This window comes from Poromitra crassiceps, assembly GCF_964638095.1.
Source record: "Poromitra crassiceps genome assembly, chromosome: 7".
Lineage (NCBI taxonomy): Eukaryota > Metazoa > Chordata > Actinopteri > Beryciformes > Melamphaidae > Poromitra > Poromitra crassiceps.
Window position 1 is genome coordinate 50,845,372 of NC_139628.1, and position 6,842 is coordinate 50,852,213.

The 6,842-nt window shown below is 45.7% G+C and overlaps 1 long non-coding RNA gene across 1 annotated transcript in view; it reads left to right on the forward strand.

Annotated features, from left to right (window-relative positions):
- The window catches only part of LOC310779283, a 3,510-nt gene extending 2,808 nt beyond the window's left edge, over positions 1–702 (forward strand). The window contains exon 3 of the long non-coding RNA XR_014552830.1: positions 1–702. This exon is cut by the window's left edge and continues 197 nt beyond it. This is a non-coding gene — a long non-coding RNA (uncharacterized lncRNA).
- The last annotated feature ends 6,140 nt before the right edge of the window (positions 703–6,842 follow it).

Here is a 6,842-nt window from a genome sequence, read left to right on the forward strand (position 1 = left end):
AACAATTCACCTGCATTGGACCCTCGTCTCGCATACAGCAGCTTGTGGACTTTCCAATGTCATGACAGACATTAATCAATAACAGATGCATCTGATATAGAATGGTTGTTTTTTTGCTGTAACTGAATGTTCATTCAAGTGTCTGCTTTTCTGTAAAATGTTTCCAAAGTCAAGTCCTGGACATATTTGACCAGATCCAACACAAGTCTTTTAGAGCAGTGGTTTTCAAAGGTTTTCACATCAAGGACCCCTACATGACACAAATTAGACCATGGACCACATTTGATAAGATTTTGTCCCAGGGTCCACCATCTGATACAATATTACAGAAAGTGTATGAAAATCCATGACCAAAATAGTCATACATTCTGTCATTGGATTACTTTTGGATGGAATTATAGTAAAAAAAAAAATGTCTGTCGCTTTTTGATGGGGATCTTCTTAAGGACCCGTGGGGATCCCCAGGACCCCACTTTGAGAATCACTGTTTTAGAGAGTCAGAACATTTATGGTCGCTATGATTAAGGCACTTAAAGGGATAGTTTGGTTTGTTTGAAGTGGGGTCCTATCAGCTAGTTGTATACACTAACTGAAATAGGTACAGTGTTCTGGACGCTGAGCGCACCGTCTATCGAGACCCAGCACTCCAAGCAACAGCATCCACAGCTCTGTCTCTAGTACACGGGGCCAATAACTAAAACGTAATTTAGCCACCTAAAACAACGCCCACCTAAACAAATCAATATCAGTGTACATGTGTAGCCAGGTGGTAGAATTAATTTAGTTCCTATTAGGCAGGTTTTCTTTTGAGTTCATGTTTACATCTGTATTTTATTTCATTTCATGTCTTAACTCACAAGTTACAGGAGTATAAAGGAATCAACAGGAGAAAAGGGGATTAATTCCTAGGTACAGTTTTCCGCCACTAGAGGGCGTGTTTGATTCAGCTTTTCTCACTGAGCGCGTTGCATTCTGGTCTTTCTTCCTGTTTGGGCGATGGAGAAAGGGCTATGAGAGAAACGGGAGTAGACTGCATCGTAGGTAATCTAGCCTTAAATATGTTTATTAGCCGTCAAATCTTGTTCTTATGTTGTTGTAAAACTGTGGAAGATTATATTAGTCCTTACATTTGTGGCGGATTGATATGTTTTAGGCGGATTTCGGCGACAGTTGTTTATGAACGTGCCAGCACAATGACGGACCAGAAGTAGCTAGCAAGGTAAACACATTACAGCTATTTTGGTTTGCTCTCGTCATGTATGGTGTTTTTGTTCAATTGCACAAAGGTTAATGTATTGTTGCATCTATGAAAACGAACTGTGAGACAATTGTACCTTATTTTATTTCATCTAGACTGCACTGTGAAGTTGAATGCAATCATCCAGTAACCCAACCTGGGGCTCTGTAAAGAAACTGAGATGTGAGTTGGTTTACACTAGTTATGTTTATTGTGAAGTATGTATAGTAAGTTTGTGACAGATGTACTAATTGTAATGCATTTGTGCATTCTGTTTTGTCTTGTAGACTCACTGCCGTATTTTTTTGTATGTTTTTGAGACATGTTTGTTTATTTCTTTAATTTCCATTTTGCACTCGAAGCCAATTGTTGAGCAAGTTGCACAGCTCACTGTAAAGCTGTTACTCACCAACCAAGAGTAATATAAAATAAAAAAAGGGATAAGTAACCACAAAAGAAGTAATTGTGTCCTGTGTGGTACTCAATTCCACGGGCTACAATTTTGGTACCAGGAGTGGGGTCCCTTTATAAATAATTTCTTTAAAATTGGCAACAGAGTGGCTTCACAAAACATACAAAATTTAAATATAAAAATACGGCAGTGGTGGAGATCAGCAGGTGTCAGCCTTCCAGTCGTGTTTGAGTCCAAGTGGCCAGCCTGGTGTGGGAGCGGTGATCGTCGAGAAACGACTGGTGGTGTTCCGGAGGGTCCCGGTGCTTCTGTGTGGAGAGGACTCATCAGCCCAGCAGTTTCCAGTGCCGACTTCAGCCGCAGGAAGCAAGATTCAGCGTTTCACCAAATTAGAGACTGCCTTCATAGTATCCTTGATTTTCTACATTTGGACTGGACACTTACACCCCTGCTGGACTGAGTTAAAGGATACAAGTCATAATGTCTGGTCCTGAAAATAATGATGGTGAAGGGGGAGCAGTGAGTGAGGGTGAGGAGGAAGTAGGGGCTGCCAGTAACAACACTATGGGGGAACTGCAGAGCCAGATTGAGGACCTCAATAGGTGGAGAGATGAAACAAAGGCTAACGGTAGCAGTGGCCCTCCAGCTACACGTTCTTATGTTTACATACCCAGAGAGCGTCAGATTCACCCTTTCACTGGGGAGTTCAGTCAGGATGGCAGGTCAGTGGAGGAGTTTATTGAAGAGGTAACAAGAGTCCTCAGGGCTCGGGAACAGTCTCGAGCCGAACAGGTTGATTTCATACTCTCACTTTTAAAAGGTGCGGCCTTTGAAGAGGTACGGTTGTGTATGGGGGATCAGTTAGGGCATCCCAGGGATATTTTTGATTCATTACAAGATGCTTTTGGGGAAAAACGCAGTACCACTCAACTTTTGCAGGCCTTTTACAATCGTAGGCAGGCAGAAGGTGAAACCCTCCGTGATTACTCCCACTCATTGTCCCAGATACTGAGTTCTGTCGCAAAACAATCTAGAGATACTCTGTCCAATGAAAGGGTAATACTTAGAGACCAGTTCATCGAAGGGTTGAGGGATGCAGGCCTCAAGCGAGAACTCCGCAAATATGTCAGAGACAAGCCCGAGTCAAACATTCTTGATGTCCGTAATGAGGCCATCTTGTGGACAATGGAGGACAACCGGTCCTATGGTCCAAGAGTTGTAAGGAGCAGACAAGTACAGTCTGAGATGACGAGTGAGCCACAGTGTTCATCTGTTTCCGCAGAGAATAGCCAACCCGCCGCTCTTGATGATGTCCTAAGAGCAGTAGCACAACAAAATAAACGGCTAGCGGAACAAGAGCAGAGTATCTCTGAGCTCACCAGAGCTGTAAAAGAATTGACCATGCAAAAACAGCAGACAATCCAAGACCCAGACCGCAGACCTAGAACACAGCCAAGATACACAGCTGATGGACAGCCTATATGTTTCAAGTGTAATGAGGCAGGACATGTAGCCAAGAACTGCAACCAAGTACGCAGAGGCTACTCAGGCCAGTATAGGGAGACACCTCAGTCCCATGGTGTGCAGGAAAACTGACTCCCTCGGTTGCTATGAGCCAGGCAATACGAGGGGAGGCTATTGGCTCACCCCAAGACAGCTTTAGCCGAAGCAGGATATTGGAACATGCAGTTGGGGAATGTAAGACCGTAGAAGTGAAAATCAAGGGTGTCACCACATCCTGCCTACTAGACACCGGTAGCCAAGTCAGCACAATTTCAGAGAGTTTCTTCAGGGAGCACTTGTCAGGGAGAGATGAGGACATTCATCCTACGTGTGAGTGGTTGAAGATTACTGCAGCCAATGGGTTAAACATACCCTACGTAGGCTATGTAGAGTTAGCTGTGGAGACCATGGGTTTAACTGTACCTGAATGTGGATTCCTGATAGTCCGAGATAACATGAACTCATCTACTGTTCCTGGACTTATAGGCATGAACATTGTCCAGAGATGCAGACCGTTAGTGCAGGCAGAGTTTGACTCCACGTTGGGGGGAAAACTCGATTCAGGCTGGAGAGAGGCATTCCAGCAAATGCAGTCAGTGACTGTTGCAGAGCAGGTGTCTTTTGCTCGAGTCTCAGGGAAAGGTGTTGTTCATATACCGGCCTCATGTGTCACCACTATTAAGGCCAGAGGACTTAAGACTGTGAAAGCTGATGGCCCCTTGTTACTGCTAGAGCCTGGGGGTACGCCTTTACCAGGTGGTTTAGTGGTCGTGCCTACCTTAGTGACCTCCGAGAGTCATGTGTTTCCGGTCCAAGTCATGAACCTGTCCCAAGAAGATGTCTGGTTACAGCCTAGGACAAGGTTGGGTATGCTGTCTCACATACAGAGTGTAGACACAGACGAGCTATGTGAAGTGAAGTTTCAGAGGATATCAGCAGACACAGAGCAGATAACTGTTGACAACCATACAGGCCAGCGGTTAGATACACAGTCCATCTTCGACAAGATCAGTGTAGGTGGCACCCCGGAGCAGCAGGCCCAGTTGAGAGTGTTGCTCGAGAAGTACTCAAATGTGTTTGCATCTGAAGATGAGGATTTGGGCTACGCCAACAAAGTCCAGCATGAGATACATCTAACTGACAACATACCTGTGACACAACCATACAGACGGATCCCACCTACTCAGTATAGGGAAGTGAAAGAGCACATCGCCAAGCTGCTGAAAAAGGGTGTCATACGAGAGAGTACAAGTGCCTATGCCTCGCCGGTGGTGCTCGTGCGTAAGGGTGATGGTAGTCTAAGATTATGCGTTGACTACAGGAAACTCAATGCTAAGACCAATCGCGATGCATTTCCCTTACCAAGAATTGATGAGAGCTTTGATGCGTTGGGAGGGGCTAAGTTCTTTTCAAAAATCGATCTGGCTAGCGGTTATCATCAGGTGGCTATGCATGAGAGAGACATCCAAAAGACAGCCTTTACCACACCGTTTGGCTTATACGAGTACACACGGATGCCGTTTGGGGTTTGCAATGGTCCTGCAACGTTCCAAAGACTCATGCAGGCTTCAATGAATGATCTTGTCTTCCAGGTTTTGCTGGTCTATCTGGATGACATTTTGGTCTTTTCTCCAACTTTTGAGGAACATCTACTTCGGCTGGAGACAGTTTTGCAACGTCTGGCTGAGACAGGGCTTAAAATCAAACTACAGAAGTGTGATTTTCTACAGCACACAGTTGGGTTTCTGGGTCATCAAGTGTCAGCAGAGGGTGTTGGGACAGACCCTAGTAAAGTGGCTGCTGTCAGTGAGTGGAAGGTTCCTGCCAGTGTAAAGGAGCTTAAATCATTTTTAGGGTTCTGCAGCTACTACAGGCGGTTTATTAAGGGTTTCTCCCAGATAGCCGGGCCGTTGCATGATTTGGAGCATCAGTGTCTGCACCAGATGAAACCTGCTAAGATGAGTCGCATGTTCAGTTCTTTGTGGACTGCAGAGTGCCAGAGCGCTTTTGATCTGCTGAGAGGAAAACTCACTTCTGCTCCTATATTGGGTTTTGCAGACTTCACATGCCCATTTATAGTTGAGACCGATGCAAGCCAGAATGGGTTAGGCGCTATTTTGTACCAACAGCAAGGTGACACCAGAAGAGTCATAGCCTATGCCAGCCGTAGACTACGTGGGGCAGAGAAAAATGACCGCAACTACAGTAGCATGAAACTGGAGCTGCTTGCTTTAAGGTGGGCAGTAGCGGAAAAGTTTAGAGGATACTTACTTGGCTCGAAGTTTGTTGTCTTAACCGACAATAATCCCCTCTGCCATTTGAAAACAGCGAAGCTAGGCGCCATAGAGCAGCGGTGGGTTTCACAGTTGTCTGTTTTTGATTTTGAGGTTAAGTACCGCCCTGGACGTAGCAATGCTGCTGCAGATGCCCTATCTAGGCAGGAGTTTGCAGGGGAGCCTGGACCAGACACAGACTCAGAATTTGATGACTGCATAGCAATTTGCAACCTCATGAGACGTGGAACAAACTTGGAGCCTGAACTTGTCTCAGCTGGTGTTGAGTGCTGTAGAGTTAGGCACATACGTGTTTTGGAGTCAGGCTCTGCGGAGGTTAATGGGTCACAAGGAAACACGCACACACTTCCTGGATATACGAAAGAACAGTTGGCAGAGTTCCAGAAAGACGATCCAACTCTGAAAGAGTTCAGAAGATTTTGGGACAGAGAGAAGAAGCCGAGTCATAGGGAGAAAATAGCCTTGGCTAGGTCTGTCACACGCCTCCTGAAACAGTGGCGCTACATACATGAGAGGGAAAGGTTGCTGTATCGTGTCATAAATGACCCGCATCATGGTCAGTGTTGGCAGCTACTCTTACCTGTGTGTTTGAGAGAGCAGGTTTTAGGGAGTGTACATGATGGTATGGGACACCAAGGGATTGAGCGTACTGTAAACCTTCTCAGAGAGAAATGTTTTTGGGTAGGGATGTGGGAGGATGTAGAGAACTGGGTAAAGAACTGCCAGCGCTGCATGCTCGCCAAAATGCCGCAACCGAAGATCCATGCACCGGTCAAGGCATTTTTAGCCTCTAGACCACTTGAGGTAGTAGCAGTAGATTTTACTCTTCTGGAACCAGCTTCCGATGGACGTGAAAATGTCCTCGTAGTCACGGATGTGTTCACGAAATACACACAAGCTTACCCTACCAAAGACCAGAAAGCGGACACGGTAGCAAAACTTCTCCTCAAAGAATGGTTTATGAAGTTTGGGATCCCTGAAAGATTGCACTCAGATCAAGGTAGAAACTTTGAAAGTGAAGTTATTGCAGAATTGTGCAGGTTATATGGTGTCAGGAAAACCCGTACAACTCCCTATCGGCCTCAAGGCAATGCACAGTGTGAGAGGTATAACAGGACACTCCATGATTTGCTACGCAGCCTCCCCCAGAAGGAAAAAAAACGATGGCCAGAGCATCTACCAGAATTGGTTTATGCATATAATGTAACTCCACATTCCACCACTGGATACTCACCCCATTACTTGCTTTTCGGGGTGCAGCCACATTTGCCTGTAGATGCACTGTTAGGTCAGGAGAACGTTTCAGACAGGAAACAAGACTGGTTGTCTGTACACCAGGAGAGACTCAAACAAGCCCATGAGCGAGCCAGAGAGTACTCTGAACAAAAGGCAGCTG